The 25,631-nt window shown below is 43.4% G+C and overlaps 1 long non-coding RNA gene across 1 annotated transcript in view; it reads left to right on the top strand.

Annotated features, from left to right (window-relative positions):
* LOC148505678 (uncharacterized) overlaps positions 1–25,270 on the top strand; it is a 67,352-nt gene extending 42,082 nt beyond the window's left edge. The window contains exon 2 of the long non-coding RNA XR_015869866.1: positions 25,127–25,270. This is a non-coding gene — a long non-coding RNA (uncharacterized LOC148505678). The remainder of the gene's footprint in view (positions 1–25,126) is intronic.
* The last annotated feature ends 361 nt before the right edge of the window (positions 25,271–25,631 follow it).

Raw genomic sequence — 25,631 nt, 5'->3', positions numbered from 1 at the left:
GAACTGGAAGTGGTGAGATGGTAACAAACCGTTAAACTGGTGGTTTAGAAAGCTGATCCCCTGAGAGTTTAATAAAAAATAAAAGTACGTTGGAAGAACTAAACCAGAAAACTGAAACAACACTGAAAGCACTGTCTCACCCAGGTGTGGAAGACAAGGTGGAGGGAGAAAATAAAACTAACCACAGAATCCACACTGGCTTGTTGTCATACTTCACTCTCTCTTCAACTCAACTGTTAATTATTTCACATAACCTTTAATGTTATTGAGAGTATAATAGTCATAAAGATTAATAGAATATTGAAGCAGTATAAAGCCTTTCCTCATTTCTTAAACATATTTTAAAAACTCACAAACAGCTCATAATAATACACAACAGTTTATTTATAAAGTGCAAATAGGCAGCTTAGCTGTGTGGATTTCCATTAGGGTACTTTTGTAAATCAAGATGGCTACCTTTGCAAAGCTGCATAGCTGTGACGAAGAAGAAGGGGAAAGTTGGGCAGAGTGAAGATGTTCCTAGTAAAGTATGGAGTAGACAGATAGGTGCACCTTGGTTGCGGAGCAAACATTTATAATAATATAAAAAGATGAGAAGAGTGCGTTGTCAGTGGCAGTCCTTACCATGAACAGGGATGGAGTTAGTTTAGAAGGCACCTATGCCGCTGCTACACCCCTTGCTGCACCGACTTGCTGTCACCACCCAAAGGGGATAGCCAGAGAGTTGGTAATTATGCTTCTTTCTTCGGCACTTCCACTTCTCCCCCTGCTGTTTCATATTAGAGGAGCACTTGGCACACTATTCATAATAGGCTGACCGCTGCTTCTTATATTAGTAAGTTGATTGTTCAGCACTTTTTTATAACTTATTTTAAGTGGCTGTTATGTTTTTTCTATAATTAGCTTTGTTCTCTCAGAATTTTCTGTTTGCCGACCGCCGATATACTGGCTGCTTGGACCACATACTTTCCGACACTCTGGCTGCGCCTTCCGGGAGAAGGCAGACAGGTTGACGTAGCAAAATGGAGTGAAAGGGCATGGCACATCATCGTGACCAGGCCCCCAGCTATACATTGCCAGTATTAACTGCATTGTAATTCAGGGGGCAAGGTTACGATGACGCGATTCAGTGCGGATTGTGACATTGCCCAATTTCATGGAAAGGCAGATCCGGCAATTTTAATCTAACTCATAATAAGGCAGACATATGCAAAAATGCATAAACTTACATTTGCGCATGTACTGTATGCTGTGCCCATGCACAGAGTTCTATCTGACTCAGAATTAGGCCCTATATGTCTTTCTCTTATTTTGTATGTTCCCATACGGTATGTCCCCGACCCCACCCCCTGTCTCTGCACAACGGTTGTCCTTCCTTTCTCCTTCATTTGTCTTGCCTCCATTTACCTTGTCCTTCTCTCACCATCCTCATCTTCTTGCACCTCTGTGCTTATCTTCCTCCTCTTCTGTTGAAATTGATAGTCTTGCAGGCTGTAGATCAGGAGTGACATGTACAGTCCTTAGGATGCCAAGTAAGCTTAATCATCTGATTTTTATCATTTGTACCCTACAAAGCCGACAAATCTTACTGCCAGCGATAAAACTGATGGTAAGATTTAGTAATAGTACTACCGCAATACCTAATCTGTTATTAGTGAAGTTTAATAAAGCATTTAAATAAATAACAGTTTTTTTAATGTTTTAACTTTCTAAATTAAATGTTATCTATTTTTAAACTGTCTTTACAAATATTTCCCACCTATACTTACAAATGGCTCAAAGTAAACCCTAATCTCTATGCTAATATATACATTTTTTTTATCACTGTGAAGACTAGTGATGATAAAAAAGCCTCTATATCTTAGAATTGATTACACAATTATATAAAGTAAATATGTTATGATTACATACAGTGGCGTAATGAGGGGGGTGCGGGTCGCACCCGTGTGTCACCCTTGTAGGAGGTGACACTAAAATGCCGGTTCCTCTCCAATGAGAAGACCCGAGTGTTGCAGTGTGACATTCTCCTGTAGCACCCAGCTCCTGTCATAGAAGAAGCGCCGACAGTGCTGACAGCCAAGTCTCCAGGGGCAGCCCAGCATCTCTGGTGATGCTGTGCTGCCCTCGGAGTGAAGTTATCAGGATCCCAGAGAGGCCACACCCCATTTATTCAGGCCACACCCCATTTTCGCTAGGCGCGCCTGAGGCGTGGAGCTATCCAAAGTGCATACCGGGTGTCACCAGACCTGGTGAAGCCTCTGATTACATAACATATTTACTTTGTATAGTGATACAAGTTTCTAATGTGTTTGGACTCCGCTCCCCTTTGATAAAGTTGTGGGGTACAAAGCGAAATGCATTAGCTGCACTGCACCCCTGAATCCTAACATTGACTGGGAAATTGAAGGAATTGTTCTCAACCTGAACCAGACCTCCGGACTGTTTGTACTAAGAACCATAAGTGCATCTGTCATCTGCTTACAAGATTGGAGGTGTCCACAACAAAAAAGGTTTTTGCCGACTTCAAGGGATCCTTTATTTCATATCTCCATGCGTGATGCCATCCACTAATCTAAAGAACCCTATGCTTTATGGACAGTAATTATAACCATCATATGTTGGAAATCCCATGTAAAGGCTACACAATACTTATTGGAGGTTGCTATAGGCTTCACCAGTCAATTATCAACTACACAGTGGATTGATTAGAGTTGATGTTATTAACTGCTGATTTTACAATTGATTAATCTAGTATCTTTTACTATATCCATGTTAACTTTTTAATTAAATATATTTACTTTAACCAATTGTGTTACAATAGTTTCATCTTTCCTCAAAAAGTGCTGTTATTGTATATTTATGCTCCCCTGCACTACTCTGGAAAAGCTCACCGGCAGGGGTGTAGAAAGATAGACCCTGGTAGTTTTGAGGTGTGTGGCCTAATCATGGGAGGTGTGGCAACATTCCCCTTAGAAAAACAAAAAGAACAAAAATTATTTGCAGTTCCATGAAGTGCTGAACAGGGAGGCACCATGAGCCTCTAAACCAGGGGCAAATCCAGGGTGTGGAGGCCAGGCAGAGGAGACTGCTGCAGCAGCCTTCCTCTCCCTAATGCAATCCAGCACACAGCAGGGCAGAGAGGTGCGTACAGTACATCTCTGAATCAGACCCAGAATCAAAGTAGTATACTTTTAGGATTTACACTCCAACAGCAGATGTCTTAAGCTGGCCACACACTTGGCGATCTGCACACGATCAGCCGATGTGTACGATTTGTGTATGATTTCCCTTGAAACTCTCCCCGGCAGCTCTGCATACGATCTCCACACGATCTGCACACAATTTGGTGTCCAATCTTTATACGATCTCTCCTGCAACCAGACTTTCACAGTGCATCACCTCCTAGATTGTCAGATCTGCCCTACTGCATGGCAGATCTGACGATGCGATGTGCAACCAGCGGGGACACACATTGCATCGTGATCGTGAGTGAGGACTCATGATTTCCTCACGATTTGGCCATATTTTACACGATCTGCCCTTCCAATGTGTTGGAATCGGCCAGATCGAGTAAAATATCGCTATGTGTGTGGCCAGCATTACTGTGACTAATCTTCCTATACTGCCTGAATATCAGATGTACTCTCATCCAGTGTTCACTGCCATTTGGCAAATGATGGACAGCAAATACAGTACCATTTGGTTTTAACATGCAATATTGACTTTTATTTTTATTTTCTGACATTGCTCAATACCACCAAAAATCCTTAATCCTTCATTACATTAATTGCATGACTATAAGTTAGCAGGCTATTTAATATTCTAGGAGACTGCATTATAACATACAGTCAGGTGCATAAATATTGGGACATTGACCTAATTTTCATATTTTGGCCTCTATTCACAACCACAATGGCTTTGAAATGAAACAAATAAGATGTGCTTTAACTGCAGACTTTCAGAGTTAATTTGTGGGTAATTACATCCAAATCAGGTGAACGGTGTAGGAATTACAACGGTTTCTATATGTGCCTCCCACTTTTTAAGGGGCCAAAAGTAATGGGACAAACTAAACAATCCTAAAACTAACTTTCACTTTTTAATACTTTGTTGCAAATCCTTTGCATGCAATTACAGCCTGAAGTCTGGAACGCATAGACATCACCAGACACTGGGTTTCATCCCTGGTGATGCTCTGCCAGGCCTCTACCGCAAATGTCTTCAGTTCCTGCTTTTCTTGGGGCATTTTCCCTTCATTTTTGTCTTCATTAAGTGAAATGCATGCTCAATCAGATTCAGGTCAGGGGATTGACTTGGCCATTGCATAACATTCCACTTACTAGCCTTAGCCTTGGTTGCTTTTGCAGTGTGCTTCGGGTCATTGTCCATCTGCACTGTGAAGCACCGTCCAATGAGTTCTGAAGCATTTGACTGAATATGAGCATATAATATTGCCCGAAACACTTCAGAATTCATTCAGCTGCTTTTGTCAGCACACATCATCAATAAATACAAGGGAACCAGTTCCATTGGCAGCCATACATGCCCACGCCATGACACTACCACCACCATGCTTCACTGAAGAGGTGGTATGTTTTGGATCATGAGCAGTACCTTTCCTTCTCCATACTCTTCTCTTCCCATCACTCTGGTACAAGTTGATCTTTGTCTCATCTGTCCATAGGATGTTGTTCCAGAACTGTAATGGCTTTTTTAGATGTTGTTTGGCAAACTCTAATCTGGTCTTCCTGTTTTTGAGGCTCAGCAATGGTTTACATCTTGTGGTGAACCCTCTATATTCACTTTGACACATATACACCTACCTCCTGGAGAGTGTTCTTGATTTGGCCAACTGTTGTGAAGGGGTTTTTCTTCACCAGGGAAATAATTCTTCTGTCATCCACCACAGTTGTTTTCCGTGGTCTTCGGGTCTTTTGGTGTTGCTGAGCTCTCCGGTGCGTTCTTTCTTTTTAAGAATGTTTCAAACAGTTGATTTGGCCACACCTAATGTTTTTGCTATCTCTCTGATGGGTTTGTTTTGATTTTTCAGCCTAATGATGGCTTGCTTCCCTGATAGTGACAGCTCTTTGGATCTCATATTGAGTCGACAGCAACTGATTCCAAATGCAAATGTCACACCTAGAATCAACTCCAGACCTTTTACCTGCTTAATTTATAATGAAATAATGAGGGAATAGCCCACACCTGTCCATGAAATAGCTTTTAAGTTGATAGTCCCATTATTTTTGGCCCCTTAAAAAGTGGGAGGCACATATAGAAACCGTTGTAATTCCTACACCGTTCACCTGATTTGGATGTAATTACCCTCAAATTAAATCTGAAAGTCTGCAGTTAAATCACATCTTGTTTGTTTCATTTCAAAGCCATTGTGGTGGTGAATAGAGGCCAAAATATGAAAATTCTCTCAATGTCCCAATATTTATGGACCTGACTGTATGCACATTCTTGCCATTTATAAATGTGATATTAATGACATAATATTGACTTTAAAATATTTTTTCTGGAACAGTGGTTGTGTGGAGTTTTGTATTGTATAATTGTTTATTACTGCCAAAACCATTTGTTTTTTATTGTAACTCAGAGTTATGACTGCTGATGGACAATGGGCCTTATTCAGAGATGAATGCATTTGCACAGCAGCTGTGTCTTTGGATCAATATTGTGACCATCGGTTGCAATGTTTGCAGCATAGCCCATCTGAGCAAGCCTAAGCTTACTCATAATAGCAACCCCATGGCCGCTTGCAAGTTCAGTAAATCTTCATCGGAAGACGCAGACACTGGCCTCGATCTGCCCAGAAAATGGGGCCAATATACCCCAGTTACCGGCAGATGCAGGCAGCGGCGCTCCGCACCCCCATATGGCCATAACATATTATGCCAAAGCTTCTGGGCACTGCATGCCATCTTGCAGGACTCGTTCTGCATAAGCGCATTACGGGTCCTGTGCATGCGCAGTCTACCCACTATTGGAGTTGTTTGCAAACCATCAAGTATCAGTATCAAGAATCAGACCCAATATTGTTAAAAATATTATTTTATGTTATATTTTGGCTTTTTATATATATGATAATAATATATGATAATAATTTGAACCACATATTACAGCAGTTATTAAACTAAAAGTTTAGAATTAACAAGCTCTTAGAGTGCAAATGACTGGAGGTGCAACAAAAATGAGTGTTAACTGCTGCCTCACAGCTGCTTACAGATTGATTGCGAGTCTGTAATTGAATTCCTCCGGGCAATTTACCAGGGGGGAACATACCGTGCAACTCATCCTGTGGGTAATTGAAAGTGCCACCTAGTGTACTTGTAACAATCAGATTGTCACAATCTGTTCTGTCTCCAGTATCGCTGATCAACTAGCGGAATGCTCTACTGGGTTTTCTCCTTCAATCAGTTCCAAACCTCACCAGGGGTGCTGCAGTCTGTGTTCTGCAGCTGATGAGTGCACCTGGAATGGATTGGGTATGGGATGCCGGGGCTCGAGATCCCGACGGTCAGAAACCCATCACCGGCATCCCAACAGGGTTAGGATACTGACACCTGTCGGTAGGTATCCTAACCCTACCCTTAAACCTAACATTCCCTCCCGGCCTGCCAAAATCTAACCCTCCCCCCGCAGCCCAAACCTAATCCCCCCACAGCCTAAAATTTAGCTCCCCCTAGTGCCTAACCGCTAACCCTCCCCCTAACCCCACTACTTACTTCTGGGATGCCAGCGGTCAGGAAGCTGGCGCACGGATTCTGCCTGGTGTCAGGATTTTGACACCAGCATTCTGAGCACTGGCATCCTGATAGCCGGGACTAAAATTACATCCCCTGGAACACCCTAATTAATTGCACCAGGCTGGCATAAATTAATACCTGCTTTCCCCAGCAATCCTGGCCAGATCAATGTCTGAATCTGAACTCCAGTTTACCTGGAGTTTCCCAGAGTACTTTGCTAACTTGCCCCTGTATTCGAGCTATCAAGCACTCCTGCAAACCTGCTTCAGTGTTCTGGCTATTAAGCACTCCTGCTGCACCAGTGTCTCAGCTATCAGGCAATCCTGAATTCCTGCTCAAGTGTTCGAGTTATAAGACACTTCTGCAAACCTGGTCCAGTGTTCTAGTTATCAGACATTCCTGTTAACCTGCTCCAGTGTTCTAGTTATCAGACACTCCTGTTAACCTGCTCCAGTGTTCCAGTTTTCAGACACTCTTGTTAACCTGCTCGAGTGTTCCAGTTTTCAGACATTCCTTTAAACCTGCTCCAGTGTTCCAGTTATCACACACTCCTGTAGACCTGCTCCAGTGTTCCAGTTATCAGACACTCCTGTTAACCTGCTCCAGTGTTCCAATTTTCAGACATTCCTTTAAACCTGCTCCAGTGTTCCAGTTATCAGACACTCCTGTTAACCTGCTCCAGTGTTCCAGTTATCAGACACTCCTGTTAACCTGCTCCAGTGTTCCAGTTTTCAGACATTCCTTTAAACCTCCTCCAGTGTTCCAGTTATCAGACACTGCTGTAGACCTGCTCCAGTGTTCCATTTATCACTCCTGTAAACATGCTCCAGAGTTTCACTTATCAGACATTCTTGTAAACCTGCTCCAGTGTCTCTGCATTTGTGTAAACCAGAGACCATGAATCTTTGCATCTGTGTAATCCAGGAACCCTGCATCTGTGTAATCCTGAAACCCTACATCTGTGTAATCCTGAAACCCTCCATATCCTAATATGGTTAATTCTGCAACCTTACATTTCTGCATCCGAGTAATCCTGAAACCCTGCATCTCTGCATCTGGGCATCCTGGAACCCTGCACCTGAGTAATCTTGAATCCTTGCATCCAGGTAATCCTGAAACTCTGCATCTAGGTAATCCTGTATCATTGCACCCTTGCATCCTGCTCTTTGGCTATCCTGAAATTCTGTTTCACCTGTTTACTACTCCAGGATACCATCATTAATTGCTGTACTGTATTTGCAAATCTCATTATCACCTACAGTATGTTTGCCTCAGTTAATATACTGTACTCCACTCCACAATTACCTTGTTTTAACTGCTGCAAGTGTTTAACAGCATTATTTTCAAGAACAAACGGTATATATAATGGGAATTACGACACAGATAATAGTAAAGTTGGTTTTATAATACTTCAGTATTTTAAAAAATGTTTACAAAAACACCTTTAATAACACAAAATATGTTCATGTTATGCAGACATATGAGCGTTTTAGAATCACTAATGTAACTAATTAAATCCACATAAAGAATAAAATCACTGTGGCAAACATAACCTTAAGGAACAGGCAGAGGGCCGGATTCAATTAGCCGCGAAAAGCTGAAGTTCTACTAAAAGTATTCGCCGGTGCGTACATTGCGCACAAAAATGCTTATTGTCGAAGTTTTTGCTTAAAAATGTGAGGACTTTGTTGATCTGTATAGCTTAAATACTAATTTTCATTTAAGAAAATGGATGAACACATAAAGGACATTTTAAAAATAGCAACTCAGTAAAAAATATTTGTCATGTGCGCCGACCCCGTGTTTTAGTTTTGGTTTTGGATCTGGATCTACCCTGGTTTTGGATCTGGATTGGTTTTGCCAAAACCTCACCTCCGTGTTTTGTTTTCGTGTTTTGGTTTTGGATCTGGATTTTTTTCTTAAAAAATTATAAAAACAGCTAAAATCACATAAAATGGGCCTGTTTTTGTTCCTACAGTATAATATTAACCTGAATAACATTTATTTCCAGTAATTTACAATCAATTTTGACCACCTCATAAAATTATTTGCTTCATCTAGTTAAGGCCAAAAGATTGTATCCAGCTAGCTGGCTGACTAAGCTAAGTGACACAGTGGGCGGCACTAACATGTGGCAGTTCAGTTTCTAATTTCCAACACAGATACAGTGTGTTATACAATGTGGGTTGGATACAGCAATAGTGCACTTACTGTAACAGCAGTGTCGGCAGAGCGGGGTTGCCAACGGTGTCCTCAGTACATGGAATGGCAGTGCTGCGGTATTGGCAGTGTCCTCAGTGAAGGGTACTGGTGATGTCGGCAGTGCGGGGGTGCTAGCGGTGCCTTTAGTGTAGATTTGCTGGCTGTGTCGGCAGAGCCTGGGTGCCAGTGGTGTCTTCATTGCAGGTTTGATGACTGTGTCGGCAGTGCAGGGGTGTTCTCAATGCAAGGTGCTGGCGGAGTCGGCAGAGCGGGAGTGCCAGCGGTGTCCTCAGTGCAGGTTTGCTGACTGCGTCCGCAGTGCAGGGGTGCTGGTGGTGTCCTCAGTGTGGGAGTGTCGGCAGTGTGGGGGTCTCAGTACGTTGGGCAGCAGTGCAGGAGTGTCGGCAGCGGTGGTGTCGGCAGTGGGGGATGCTGCCAGTGGGGGTGCCGGCGGTGTCAGTCGGCGGGGGATGGCGGGCGCCATCTTCTTTTCCTCTTTTGTGCTGTTTTCAATGGGCTTAACGCTGATTGGCTGAGAGCCGTGACAGACGGCTCTCTCAGCCAATCAGCGTTAAGCCCGCTCAAAACAAAACCTCGCGACTGCGCTCGGATCGCTCCGCATCCCTGAAATTCGGGTGGGTTTGGTTCTCTGAGATCCAAACCCGCTCATCTCTAAAAAATTTTAACATATGTTCTTGCATAAAAATGGAAGCATTGTATCATATAGGGACTTTGACATTCCCAAGACTTGACTTGTTAATAAATTGAGGCATGATAGGTATTAGAATGAATGCTACAAAAGTCAGAGACTTGGTGATAAACAATGCTTTATTTAATGTTTATGGCACAATGGCATTTATGGCATTCCATGTAAAAGAGAGGATCTCTCAGACAATGGTAAAATTATTTAAAATCCAAATTTCAGAAGAACTGAACATGCAGGAACAGTTCTATAATCAGCTATTCTCGTATATATCCCAAGACACAGTTAAGCAACAATCCCAATAAATCAAATGGTAATTAGGAATCTTAGCAGTTCACACTGTAGCTAGTTATAAAAAACACTCAATTTATATTGTTTTGAACTCCAGTTCAAAACAATATAAATCACTCTACCTTAGGAAGTATGCGTATGGTCCATTACTTACTAGACTGAATACAGTTAGGGGTCTATTTATTAAGCAATGTTAGGAGACAGAGTGAAAAGTGATAATGTGCCAGCCAATTAGCTCCCAACTGTAAATTTTCAAACACAGCCTATGAGATGGCAGTTAAGAGCGGATTGGCTGGCAGCCTTAAAAAACTCTTTGGTTGCTTTTGCAGTATGCTTCGGGTCATTGTCCATCTGCACTGTGAAGCACCATCCAATGAGTTCTGAAGCATTTGACTGAATATGAGCACATAATATTGCCCGAAACACTTCAGAATTCATTCTGCTGCTTTTGTCAGCAGTCACATCATCAATAAATACAAGGGAACCAGTTCCATTGGCAGCCATACATGCCCACGCCATGACACTACCACCACCATGCTTCACTGATGAAGTGGTATGTTTTGGATCATAAGCAGTTCCTTTCCTTCTCCATACTCTTCTCTTCCCATCACTCTGGTACAAGTTGATCTTTGTCTCATCTGTCCATACGATGTTGTTCCAGAACAGTAATGGCTTTTTTAGATGTTGTTTGGCAAACTCTAATCTGGTCTTCCTGTTTTTGAGGCTCACCAATGGTTTACATCTTGTGGTGAACCCTCTATATTCACTCTTGTGAAGTCTTCTCTTGATTGTTGACATTGACACATATACACCTACTTCCTATATAGTGTTCTTGATTTGGCCAACTGTTGTGAAGGGGTTTTTCTTCACCAGGGAAATAATTCTTCTGTCATCCACCACAGTTGTTTTCTGTGGTCTCCCGTGTCGTTTAGTGTTGCTGAGCTCTCCGGTTCATTCTTTCTTTTTAAGAATGTTCCAAACAGTTGATTTGGCCACACCTAATGTTTTTGCTATCTCTCTGATGGGTTTGTTTTGATTTTTCAGCCTAATGATGGCTTGCTTCCCTGATAGTGACAGCTCTTTGGATCTCATATGGAGAGTCGACAGCAACTGATTCCAAATGCAAATGTCACACCTAGAATCAACTCCAGACCTTTTACCTGCATAATTGATAATGAAATAACGAGGGAATAGCCCAAACCTGTCCATGAAATAGCTTTTGAGTTGATAGTCCCATTACTTTTGGCCCCTTAAAAAGTGGGAGGCACATATAGAAACCGTTGTAATTCGTACACCATTCACCTTCACCCTCAAATTAAATCTGAAAGTCTGCAGTTAAAGCACATCTTGTTTGTTTCATTTCAAAGCCACTGTGGTGGTGAATAGAGGCCAACATATGATAATTCTGTCAATGTCCCAATATTTATGCACATGACTATATATATATATATATATATATTAGGGGTGAGCGGGTTCGGATTTCTGAAATCCGAACCCCCCCGAGCCCCCCCGATCCGAGTCCGATCCGAGTCAGGCACGACTTTTCCCGCCTGACTCGGATCTGAAATCGAGGCAAAACGTCATCATCCCGCCTTCCGAGTCTCGCGGGTTTTGGATCCTATATAAGGTACCCGCGTCGGCGCCATTTTCTCACTCGGCTGTGGACAGTGAAGAGGGAGGGTGGGAGTTAGGGCTGTGTAGTGTAGTGTAGTGTAGTGTAGTGTAGTGCTGCTGTTGTCCACTACTTCAAAGTCCATAGGGGCTGGCTGCGTTGTGCTGTGCTGCTGTTGTTAATAGGGGCTGTGTCCACTACTTCAAAGTCCATAGGGGCTGGCTGGACTGTGTTATGCAGTCAGTTCTCCATAGGGGCTGTGTCCACTCCAAAGTCCTGTGCAGTGTCCCAGTCCTAAAGGAGTGCTGTAGTGTTGTCCAGGGGGTGCTCTGTCCATCAGGGGTGCTCCCCCCAAGTGCTAAAAAAATAATATATTTTCTGTGTTTGTGAATTGTGTGCGCAGTAGCCGCACGTGCATCAACAAAGTAGTGCCAAGCGTGCGCCTGTGTCATAAGTAAAGGGCCGGCTGGCTTGACCGTTAAGGGTGCTGTAACCCCCGAAAGTACACTCCAGTCCAAACCAAAAAAAAAATTATTTTCTGTGTTTAGCCGCACGTATATATCAAATCGATATAACATAAATGGAGGACCAAACTTTCTCCGATAAAAATAAAATAGAGAAAGATCAAGAACCACTTCCTCCTAGTGCTGAAGCTGCTGCCACTAGTCATGACATAGACGATAACATGCCATCAACGTCGTCTGCCAAGGCCGATGCCCAATGTCATAGTAGAGGGCACATACAATCCCAAATGGCAAAGTTCTGGAAAATGACCTTGAAAAAGACATTTAAATCAGCTGAAGAGAAACGTAAACTTGCCAATATGCCATTTATGACACGGAGTGGCAAGGAACGGCTAAGGTCGATCCCTAGTATGTTCATGACTAGTGGTTCAGCTTCACATGACGATGGAAGCCCTCCTCCCACTAAAAAAATCAAAAGAGTTAAGCTGGCAAAAGCACAGCGAAGAACTGTGCTTTCTAAGAAGATATCACAAATCCCCAAGGAGAGTCCAAGTGTGGTGGTGGTTGCGATGCCTGACCTTCCCAGCACTGGACGGGAAGAGGTGGCTCTTTCCACCATTTGCACGCCCCCTGCAAGTGCTGAAAGGAGCACCCACAGTCCACTTGCTGATATGCAAATTGAAGATGTCACTGTTGAAGTACAACAGGATGAGGATACTGGTGTAGCTGGCGCTGAGGAGGAAGTTGGCGAGGAGGATTCTGATGGTGATGTGGTTTGTTTAAATCAGGCTCCGGGGGAGACAGTTGTTGTCCGTGGGATGAAAAAGCCCATCACGGTCATGCCTGGGCAGAAGACCAAACATTCCACCTCTTTGGTCTGGCAATATTTCTATCCAAATCCGGACAACAACTGTCTTGCCATATGTACCATATGTAAAGGTGAAATAAGTAGGGGTAGGGACGTCAACCACCTAGGAACATCCTCCCTTATACGGCACCTGCAGCGCGTTCATAAAAAGTTACTGTCAAGTTCAGAAACTTTGGCTAAGACCGTAAGCAGTCCAGGGACACCTAAATCCCGTTGTCCTGTTGTATCCAAGCGCCTGCAAACCACACCGTCAACTCCCTCCTCGTCAATTTCCTCCTTAGTCAGGATCGGAAGTAGTCCTGCAGGCCATGTCACTGGCATGACTGACTCTCCTATCCGGGATTCCTCTGGAGGATCCTGCATTGCTACGCCTACTGCTGCCGCTGCTGCTGTTGCTGCTGCTGGGAGTCGTTCATCATCCCAGAGAGGAAGTAGGAACACCACTACTTTTACTAAACAATTGACCCTCCAACAGTCCTTAGCGAGGAGGATGAAGTACGACAGCAGTCATCCTGAAGCAAAACGTATAACTGAGGCCTTGACTGCTATGTTGGTGTTAGACGTGCGTCCGGTATCCGCCATTAGTGCAGTGGGATTTAGACAATTGATGGAGGTAGTGTGTCCCCGGTTCCAAATCCCGTCTAGATTCCACTTCACTAGGCAGGCGATACCGAGACTGTACAGAAACGTCAGAAAAAGTGTCCTCAGTGTCCTGAAAAATGCCGTTGTACACAATGTCCACTTAACCACGGACATGTGGACAAGTGGAACAGGGCAGACTAAGGACTATATGACTGTGACAGCCCACTGGGTAGATGTATCACCTTACGCAGCAACAGCAGCAGCGTCACCAGTAGCAGCATCTCAGAAATGCCAGCTCGTTACAAGGCAGGCTACGCTGTGTATCACCGGTTTCAGTAAGAGGCACACCGCCGACAACCTCTTAGAGAAACTGAGGGAAATCATCGCCCAGTGGCTTACCCCACTTAGACTCTCCTGGGGATTTGTGATATCTGACAACGCCACCAATATTGTGCGGGCATTACATCTGGGCAAATTCCAGCACGTCCCATGTTTTGCTCACACAATAAACTTGGTGGTGCAGAATTTTCTGAAAAGCGACAGGGGCGTGCAGGAGACGCTTTGGGTGGCCCGAAAAATTTCTGGCCACTTTCGCCATTCAGCGACTGCGTGCCGAAGACTGGAGCGCCAGCAAACACTCTTGAACCTGCCCTGCCATCACCTGAAGCAAGAGGTTGTGACGCGGTGGAACTCAACCCTCTATATGCTTCAGAGGATGGAGGAGCAGCAAAAGGCCATACAAGCCTATACATCCACCTATGACATAGGCAAAGGAGGGGGTATGCACCTGACTCAAGCGCAGTGGAGAATGATTTCCGTGTTGTGCAAGGTTCTCCAGCCCTTCGAACTTGCCACACGTGAAGTCAGTTCAGACACTGCCAGCTTGAGTCAGGTCATTCCCCTCATCAGGCTTTTGCAGAAGCAGCTGGAGAAAGTGAAGGAGGAGCTAAGACGGAGCGATTCCGCTCGGCATGTGGGACTTGTGGATGAAGCCCTTCATTCGCTTTGCCAGGATTCCAGGGTGGTCAATCTGTTGAAATCAGACCACTACGTTTTGGCCACCGTGCTCGATCCTAGGTTTAAAGCCTATGTGGTGTCTCTCTTTCCGGCCAACACAAGCCTGCAGAGGTGCAAAGACCTGCTGGTGAACACACTGTCAGCTGAAGCGGAACGTGACACGTCAACGGCTCCTTCTTCATTTTCTCCTGCAACTGGGGCTGCCAGGAAAAAACTTAGGTATCCTAAGCAACCCGCTGGCGGTGATGCAGGGCAGGCAGGACCAAGTTTGGACATCTGGTCCGGACTGAAGGACCTGGCAACAATTTCTGACATGTCTACTGTCACTGCATATGATACTGTCACCATTGACAGAATGGTGGAGGATTACATCGGTGACAGCATCCAAGTAGGCATGGCAGACAGTCCATACCTGTACTGGCAGGAAAAAGAGGCAATTTGGAGGCCCCTGTACAAACTGGCTCTATTTTACCTGAGTTGCCCCCCCTCCAGTGTGTACTCCGAAAGAGTGTTTAGTGCAGCCGGGAACCTTGTCAGCGAAAGGCGTAGGAGGTTGCTTCCACAGAATGTGGAGAAGATGATGTTCATCAAAATGAATTATCAGCTCTTCCAGGGAGACCAGCCTCCAGAAGGTACAGAGGGACCTGTGGTGGTGGATTCAAGTGGGGACGAGTTAATACTTTGTGAGGATGAGGATGTACACACTGAAGAGGGTGAGGAATCGGTGGATGAGGAGGATGAGGATGACATCTTGCCTCCATAGAGCCAGTTTGTGCAGGGACACATTAATTGCCAGCTTGTTTTGTGGGGACCCAAACGAACCAATCATTTCAGCCACAGTTGTGTGGCAGACCCTGGCGCTGAAATGATTGGTTTGTTAAAGTGTGCATGTCCTGTTTATACAACATAAGGGTGGGTGGGAGGGCCCAAGGACAATTCCATCTTGCACCTCTTTTTTTTCTTTGCATTATGTACAGTTTGGGGCCTAGTTTTTCAAACTGCCATCCTGTCTGCCACTGCAGTTTCACGCCTAGATGGGTCACGTGTTTGTGCCGCCCACTCGTGTCGCTTAGCATAGTCATCCAGCTACCTCGGTGCAACCTTTTGGACATAAAAACACTATTGTGAGGTGTGAGGTGTTCAGAATAGACTGGAAATGAGTGGAAATTAAGGTTATTGAGGTTAATAATAGCATAGGAGCAGAAAAACCTACAAATTCTGTGATTTTAGCTGTTTTTATGCTTTTTTTAAAAAAAATACAGATCCAAAACACAAAACCCAGAACCCAAAACACGGAAGGGTGGTTTTGGCAAAACCAATCCAGATCCAAAACACGAAGAAAGATCCAGATCCAAAACCAAAACACAAAACACGAAAAGTGGCCGGTGCACACCCCTAATATATATATATATATGGCACTCTGGATAATGAAGTATGGCAGGGTGCCCTCCTAAGTGAAGATATGCGATATATTCCTGTAGTGTGGTGTGGCAGCCACACAAGATAATGAAAAAGTCGGCACTACTGAATTTGGTGAGGAAACTGTGTTTTCAAAGCATCATAAACATAATACAGTCAGTCGATATTTCATGGTCCTAAGACCTTTTCATCAGGACTATTACAAAAATGTTTCTGTAATATTCTATATATATATATATATATATATATATATATATATATATATATTAGATATATTCCATAGACAAAAAACCTTACGATTTCACATGTCCCATTGAGGTTTCATTAGACATGATCTGAAACTTCACAAAACTTACTGAATTTCTGCGACTCAAACTAAAAAAAACAATGAAATTCTGATCATTTAGGCTGATGCCTTAATGGACGTGTTCTTTGCGCAATACAGATATGGTATGCCATAACACCCTGTGGTTAACTGCATATTCAGCACTCTCACAGAGTGAGATTGCTGTCACACACAAAATGGTGGAACCGCTAATTCTCAGAATTGTGTGCTCATTGGAATACACACATGCAGTCTGCACACTAGGTCCTCTGGGAGTTGTAGTTCCTTACATGCTGCTTAGTAATGGCTTTTACTGAGTAACATGTCCTTCGTGGAACTACAGTACCCATCCCAAGTACCGAGACACTGACAGTGACAACAAGCTCAGCTCCCATCCTTTGTCGCAGCACTGCTGGAGAAGAAAATCCCCGGACACCACCGGCAGGTACATGTGAGTACCAGTGACTGAGCCGCGGCCGCCAGTAGCACGGCTGACCTACTGCTGCTTCTACATGCAGCGCCATTTGTATAATGAAGAGGATGGCATTGCTATGTAGTTACATTACACATAGTAGAGGGGGCAACACTGGCACGGAGCAGGGGGGCACACATGGCAGAGCCCAGTGCTGGTCTCTCTTATGTACCATATGAGGAGATAGGACATGTATAGGATATATTAGAAGGTGTATATGACATATACATATACATTCTTGTTATAAACACTTTTTTATATATTTCGCCTTAATAAAAGTTATGTTTTAATTTAGAATCCAGGTTCTCAATGTATTGTATTTATATTTACTCAATATAATCTGTGTGTGCCCGTTATGAGAATACTTTTTTCTTTATTTGGTTTGATTCATGTTATGCTTATTCTCTGGTGCACCTCCCCAAAATATTGAATTATATTTAAAGATTGTGTAATTTAGGGGAATAGATTTATAAATAATAAAAGTTCCTGTGCGGATATTTCTGTACCTAATATATATGAGGTGACAGGATACCAAAGCCCTGGCGAGTTGGCCCCTGCCAGACGAGTATGCGAAGTCCTGGGATGGTGATGGACATGAAAAAGATCTTAAAGGCCGCTGTTCCCCAGGCAAAGACGCCAAAGCTCTGGCAGGTTGGACCCCGCCAGGCGATGACGGCAAAGTCTTGGGGTGGCAGCGGCCATGAAAAAGAGCTTAAAGGCCACCACTCCCCAGATAAAGACACCGAAACCCTGGCGGGTTGGTGACCACCAGGCAAAGATGCTGAAGCCCTGGTGGTTTGGCACCCACCAGGCGAAAATGACGAAGTGCTGGGCTGGCCACAAAAAAAAATTCTTAAAGGCCGCTGACCCCCAGGTGAGGGTGCAGACAAAATAAATTATTTAAAAAAATCGGTGTAGTCTGTTCATTTTAATATTTCTTTTACAGGTGTAATACAGGTACCAGTTGGCCCTAAATGCACCACTTGCTGGTACTTGTGGTTCACTAAGTACCAGCATGCAGGGGAGGCTTGCTGGAGCCTAGAGTTTACCTGCAAAAGACAATGGGGGTCATTCAGAGTCAGTCACAAGCGCTGAGCGCTCGCAACCAAGTCAATGTTGCCCCACTGGGCATGCGCACGATGGAGCCGGCTCCGTTGTGCACATGCGCGAGACCCGGCTAGCAACGGACACTCAGCCGCTAGGGGTCTCGCAGCAGACGGGGCGAGCTGTCGATGGTGAGTGACAGCTCGCCCCGTTTGGGAGGCGGGCAGGGGGCATGCCTGCCCAAACGGAGGCATTCCCGCCGGAATGCTTGCCATTTGGGGGCAGCCCCTCTGACATCATTGCTGATGTCAGTGGGCAGCTTCCTGCTCGATCAGAGCAGGAAGCTCCCTGGGGTTTACAAGTGCCCAGACCCAACCTTAGGGTCTGGTCATAAGCCCCGATGGTCGCGATGGTCTTGACCATCACCCATGTCGGTCGCTAGAGCTGTGGATGTTAACCCACAGCTTACCAATCGACAAGGAGGCCTTCGTTCAGGATATAAGAGGCCGCCCTGATTCAGAGTGACCGCTTGCAACTTATGACTGCCTCTGAATGAGGTCCAATATTCTTTCAAATGCACCACATTGCACAATCAACCAGACACCCACTGCCCAGGGGTACCGGGGATAGCCTAGGCCTGGAGTGCCCTGGAGAGGGGGACACTTTTATTGGGGGGTACCCAGCTCCCCAGCGATCCCCAGCCTAGGCTGACTAGCGGTCAGTATTGATGCTTCGGCTGGGGGACCCAGTGAAAGGGTTCCCAAGGCTGTGGCATTAGCTCCCCCACTAGAAAAAGTCAGGTGCTGGTTCTGGACAATACAGGGGAACCCTACACAGTTTTTCTCTGTATTTCCAAAACCATTACTGGCTCACAGCCCAGTTTTGGTTGCGATGAATACAGGAGGACCCCTACATCATTTGTCCCCCGTAGGAAGTTTGTGGGCACTGAGTGGCATGTGTGTGCCACATAACTGCCCAGACCTCAGTTGCATAGACTGCATGTGTGTATTCCAATGAGCACACAATTCTGTGAATTAGCAGCTCCACCATCTTGTGAGTGACAGCAACCTCACTCTGTGAAAGTGCTGAATCTGCAGTTAACCACAGGGTGTGATGGCTTACCATGTCTGAATTGCGCAAGGAACACGTCCATTAAGGCATCAGCCTTAATGATCGTAATTTCATTGCTTTTTTTAGTTTGAGTGGCACAAATTCAGAAGGTTTTGTGAAATTTATAATCATGTCTAAGAAGCCTTAATGGGACATGTGAAACCGTAAGGTTTTTTTGTCTATGGAATATACATATACATGCATATATATACACATATAGACATATATCACAATATATATCACTCAAAATATATTTATATTATTAAAATCTTTGCTCAGTAGGATTGCACTCACAGGGAGTGGAGCATACCTTTTTCAGAGGCACTGCACTGAGGTTCAAGCTACAGGATATGGACACCATAATCCCTCCTTATCAGCAGCAGCAGCCCATCCCCGACTGATCATCATCATCAGCAGCCCATCCCCGTTTAGCAGCAGAAGCTGGACACCTGTTCACCTTCACGGAGCTGATGGAGCTTTGCTCTGCTGCTGTCTGTCGTTATGGTGTGGTGGCACCAGGAGCATTTTAAGAGAGGAAGGGGTTCGTGTGCAGACTCAGTGCAGGCCCCCTCCTCTGCAGAGCAGCACTACGGACAGGTAAGCAGTGCTCAAAGTGGGAATTTAGAGGTGGGGGTATGAAAATTTAAATCCAGAACCGCCTGTATGGGGCAGGCAAATTGGGAGTTTCAGAAGGCAGGTATTGGGCAGCTAGTGGCAGCCATCAGCAAGGACGTAATAGGAAAATATTTTCTTTTTGTCTCCAACAGCCCTACCCTAACCTGTGGGCCTATTCCAATGAAGGGTCTGGCTGTCAGTGACTTTCATCACAGTCACTTGACTGGTCAGGCTGACCACTGCGCTGCCCGATTGGTGCTGAGCTCTTATCGTGGCAGCAGCGCATGGGGAGAGATGCAGAGCCGTGGAATGTCCCTAGGCATTTGCTTAGAATGCCTATGCTTAGGGCGGCTCTGGTGGTGAATGTTGACCTTATATACCACACACCTCTTGGAAAGCCTGCACTTGGTGTTAATGCAAGTACAAACAATCAAGTTATGCTGCTGCATGTCGGCTGTGTGACCTTAATTTAACGGGGTGCTGCAGCATCAAGTAAATACAGTGGGCCTGATTCAGGGACGGAAGCAATGGCTATTACATATGCATATCGGATGATTGTTTGCCATTGCACAAGCGTATAATCCACACTGCACGTGTGCAGCGATCACATTGTGATTACGGACACACAGAGGAGTCCATCGCAAAGTGAGTGACAGGTTATCAGCGTTTGGGGGTGGTAACAGGGGGGTGATCAGAAAATGTACATCGATGTGCGTCGATGTTACCGATATCTATGTAGGTAAGCGACGTTGTACGCATATGAGCATATGAGAATGCAGCGGTGGGTGTCCTTATGCTCGGGTAAGCTTTGGAACTATTTGCATATATTCGCAGCTGTGTCCCATGAAAAATTGCAGCTGCGATCGCATTAGTGTCCATTTCTGAATCAGGCCCAGTGACCAGAGAGTGAAACAAACTTCCTGGTCTAGTAAATGCTTCTCTTTCACTGCTCCTACCTATAGAACTTGCCAGTACCTTTGGTTAAGAAAAATGTGTGGTATTGATCTGTTAATTAATCTGTCCACACAAGACATGGAACACACATCACACTTTGATTCAGCTTTCAAAATTATTACAGAAGCTCATGCTGAACATAATATGGCCTGATAAATCTTTTATGGCACTTTTAAGCAGGGCCGTAACTAGGGTAGTGCGACCTGTGCTACCGCACGGGGCACCGGAGGGCATGGGGGCGCTGTTCGAGCCTTTCTATTTTCTGTTTATAATCATTCTCACTTGTAGCTTCCTCTTATTTCTCCTGGCCTCCCCATCTTTTCCCTGGCCCTTCCCTATGAGGCCATGCCCCTTTTTCAGGTGCGTTTTGTCCCCATTTGAAAAATAGGGGGGGCACAATGCTCTTTCTGGCACAGGGCACCAAAAAGTCTAGTTAGGGCTCTGCTTTTAAATAAGCCCAAATTCAAGTATATATTTTGCAATGGTTTACCGTATTGCTTCTGGTACCCAATACAGTACTCTACTTTTTATATAGGTACCCTACATAGAGTACCATATAAAAGTAAGTTGGCTCAGTAATTATATCACGTGTGAAGTTGAAGTTCTGTCTGGGAGTCTCCTAATAAAACACATTTCTGTTTTTCTTTTTCTATGTGTAACACAGTCTCGGCTAACTTCACTGCCGATCTTACAGAATCGAAAATGGTTGATAAGGATGGCATCATATCTAAGCAGGAATATGAATACTTATGGACAGAACATCCCATGATACCAAACTTTTATTTCTTGCACAAATTAACAGAAATCCCAACACACTGCCAAGAAGGCCGAATGTGTTGGACATAGGAGGTATAGTTGAAAAAGCTACCACATGTATTGATTTACATCTGAGACACTTTGTGCTAGAACCTCCATCATAGATAAAAGACACCTCCGAGGTGCTCAAGAAACTCTGTAATGCAGGGCCGTCTCAAGGCATGTTCGACCAGTGCGGTCGAACAGGTGCGCCACCCCATAGAGGGTGCACTCCTCCCAGCCATTCCAGATTTCAGCGGAGCAGTCCCATTTTTCGGGCACTGACCCGCTGTTCCACCCACGGGACGAAGTGTCCTGTGGGCGGTTGGGATGTTGGGCGCCTCCACCGCCGCAGCTGTGCAGTGGTGCCGGCCCCTGGAAACAAGAATGGATGCCGCGCGCAAGATTTGGGGCATCTGGACACCTCGCCGCACATGTTGTGGATCAAGCTGGAGCCAGCCCTGCTGTGATGTCAAGGAGGGGCAATTATCCCCTATCAGCACATGTGCATGCTTACTACTTTTCTGGGATTTCCATGACTATTGAAAATGTCAAGATCCAGTTTTGAGAGCATTAGTGAGATACAATTATGTATGCAGCAAAGCTTTACCGTCTGCAGTATTGAACTGTAACCCTGGCTATTAGTACATGTGCATGCTTGTTGAATTTCTGTGACTATCTTACAAGTGACCCATGCCGGAAACCGAATATAAAGTTAATTTATGCACCAACCATACTGGCTGAGACATTGTTCTGAAAATTGGCTATACTGCAAAATCTACCCATGTCAGTTGTTTGCATTCCTGTAACAATTACTGTTGGCAAATATCTATGCTTAATTAATCTCTGGGATCTGATTAATGGATCTGCCTGTCCATAGGACATACATTACTGTTTTATTTATATGGTTATATTTACTGAGTCCAAGGGAACCTTTTCTAGGAGGTGTATCTGGCATATACTGTACATAACCAATTGAAAAATAACAGTCATATCAATAAAGCCTCACTTAGAGGTTTGCAAATAAGCTCCCATTATAGTGTGACATTAATTGTTACTAACACTGCATGAGATTTACTTATTGTGACTGTAGCTTTAAATGTCACTAAGGAGAATTGAAACATACTGTACTTTGATATTTAGGACCCAGTATATAGAGTTTTTGAACCTTAAATAAAACCTTTTCTTGAGCCTTATGGGATTGAAGTACAATTCCATTTAAGAGTACAATATAGCAATTTGATGCTATTACATTTTTCTGAAAACTGTCCAGTAAATTCCGCAATGTTGTAAAACACAGTTACGATAAATAAAATGAATTATCGCCTCGAATAATGTATATGAGACATTATAGACAGGACATTGGGCCTGATTCAAAGTTGTACGCTAATGCTGCCACTGATGCATCTGTGTGTGCATCTGCTATGTAAAAATATGCAAAAAAAATATGCAAATGTCGCCAAAGCCAGGAGATGTATTGAGCCGCCCACCATTGGCTTTGCGAATCCAAGTATCTGTATAGAAAGGTGCAGCATGGTCCCACAGACTGCGTGAACTGAAGTTCTGGAGCCATATTTCTTGCGTACAGGATCACAGATGCAGGGTGTGACATGCAGCTGAAACAGTCACCATGCTCCTGCGCTCTTTTCCACCTTTCCCTTTTACCTCCCCAAATTCTCCCTGACTGTCAATCACACTGCAAGTAAAAAGTTGCTACGAGCGACTACGGTAAAGTGACACATGTGCATTGTGACATACTGTTAATGCATGCTCAGATTCTCAATTATAGCTCAACTGGGACAAGCATAGTACACAAATCTGACCCATTGTTCCTGGAGTATTATTTAGTAAATATATTTACTGTACACAGCCATACCAATTGGTATTTAGAGTAGAGGGTATTTGTGACAAATCTGACATAGATTAGCAGCAATAAGTTTACTACACTTACTTTATATAATTCCTAGAGAATACTCTTCTCTGGATAGATTTGTTTCTCCACCTTATTTTATTCAATATAAATAAAAAATGTTACGTTTTCATTAAAACATCATTTAGTTAACTAATAAAGTGCCCCTAAGAAAGAGTCTTATATTCTTTCCCTATATGTGTTTTCTCACAGTAGCAAATTACACATGACTACTTTTTTGGAAATCTTGCATCTACAGAATATAATTAAGATGTGGGCAAGAAAGAATTATTTCCCATTAAATGGGCAAGTGAGGAATGAAAATCACTGGCTGGATGTTGTGTTCATCAGTGACGTCACTGGGGTCAGGGACATCCAGGGTGCCAAATAGCCCCCTTTGATGTGCAAGCCCAAAAAAGGGGAATTGCCTTGTGGAACACCCCCAGTTTTATCACTTTGGGGTATGTCCATCACTCCCGGAGATGCCAGGCTGCCCTCATAGACTCTCCCCGCACTACCGGATCCTCCTCAGTAATCAGGAGCCGGGCATTGCACAATAACATCACAGTGCATTGCCCAGCTCCATGTCAAAGAGGAGTTGCCATCATTTTGGTGTCACAACCTAGTAACGCCATTGTGCTCCAACCTAACATAGTGTACAGAGATCACAAAAATCTGCATTACTGTATATTGAGTCAACTATAGGAGTGAATACCACACATGCTAGATAGAGTTCTGGTTATCTAGCAGAAGCCCCACGCTGAGAAAGCCTTCTACTAAATTGGAACCTAAATACAGTATATAGTTCTATTTATCAAAGCTGTGACTGTACAATTAGAATTACTTCACTCCACAACGTCATCCAAAACATGTTCGATTTCAATGCTTAAATTAGTAAATATGTCCAGTTTTAATATGAATTCTGGTAGACTTTCTCTTGAACACAGAGAGTGCATAACATAAAGTATATTGAATTTTGAGTGCTCAATAGGACAGTTATAACACCTTGTACACTGGAAGTGGTATGGTCCAGATGAAAGACCATGCATTAATAGAGTCGTTGATTGACAATTTGCATAAAACATTTATTTTAGGATCCAGGTGAGCCCTCTACAAGGTTGGAGTACTGTCAAGATTGATGACAGAGGCTGGGATAGTATCAGTGGTGTCACATTATTTTAGGCCAATTAAACTGTTTATATTTACATCCATCTGACTCACGTGCTAGGCATTACTGATCCACCAATTATAGGCTGTCAACACCATTGGCTGTAATAGGGTTACCTTGCTTAAGTGTTTGTGCTTCGTATTGTTTAAAGTCTAATTATTATTGATGACTCTTGCCCATTGCCAATTTCAACCTCTGCTTGTTTATACATTTTATTGTCTTCTGCCTACCATAAACACCTTTGATTGTTGCCATGTATCCTTACCTGCAGTCTGTGAGGAACGGATGGCATCATGGCCACTGTTGCTGAGCTAAATAAATGTAATGTTTTGTCCTCTATGCAAACCATGCTTTATATGCAGGCATTACACTGTAGGAATTAGATGAGCTAATGTTGGCCAAGGCAATTTGTACAGTGTGTAAGTGTTTGCTTTCATTTTATTGTTTTATCTTATACTTTCACCTGTTTGTCCACAATAATTAACTCTATAATTGCATATAAAAACAAGTGTGTTAGATATCTAGATGGTTGCAAAGTGCACTCCTATAGCATTATGTAAGAGACATGTCTAATAAATGTGTCGAAGTTTTGAAATTCCTAGAAGTTTCCTAATATTCCAGACCTACTATCTAAAATACTTGCCTAATACAGCAAAAGACTATAATTGTTGACTCCTTAATATAAAATTATATAGACAAAAGCCATGTTTAATCCCCATTTAGCTAAATTATATATGCAATAAGCAGTGTAATAATGTAATGATTAATATTTAAAATTAAATGATGATTGAGGCTCTAATATGTTCCATATGTTTCTCGTACAGATGCTGGTGAGGATGACTTGGCTCCAGAAGCCTGCAGACACAAGGGACAATCCTACAGGGCCTGCGACAAATGATTATGAGCATGCAAGAATGTTTTAAAGAAAACAATTTGCAACATTTGAAATTAAATTTCTATTAAAAACATATTTTTATTTATTTTTTAATTATTATTTTTTGGATAACATCTGCCCGTTTCTTTGAAAATGATTTAGTTGAAATGAAGTAAATATATATTTTACTAACAGTTACTTTCATATCTTCCAATGAAGAAACTGCTATTGAAGGTGCGAAAATGTTTTTTAGATGTAAAAGGGCCACTTATAATATTTGAAATTATAAATATATAAAGTAACTGGCATAAGATTTATCAAATTCACATATTTATATTTAGAAAGTAACTAGCATAAGCATTATCAAATGTACATATTTATTCTATTTATGTAACACTTTAAAATATGAGTGTAGTTTAATAACAAACAATCATTTTAAGAATCCTACTTCTCTA

Source organism: Taudactylus pleione, unplaced genomic scaffold (assembly GCF_031769625.1).
Source record: "Taudactylus pleione unplaced genomic scaffold, aTauple2 ptg000444l, whole genome shotgun sequence".
In the NCBI taxonomy this organism is placed as follows: Eukaryota; Metazoa; Chordata; class Amphibia; order Anura; family Myobatrachidae; genus Taudactylus; species Taudactylus pleione.
This window is presented reverse-complemented; position numbering and strand designations above follow the sequence as displayed.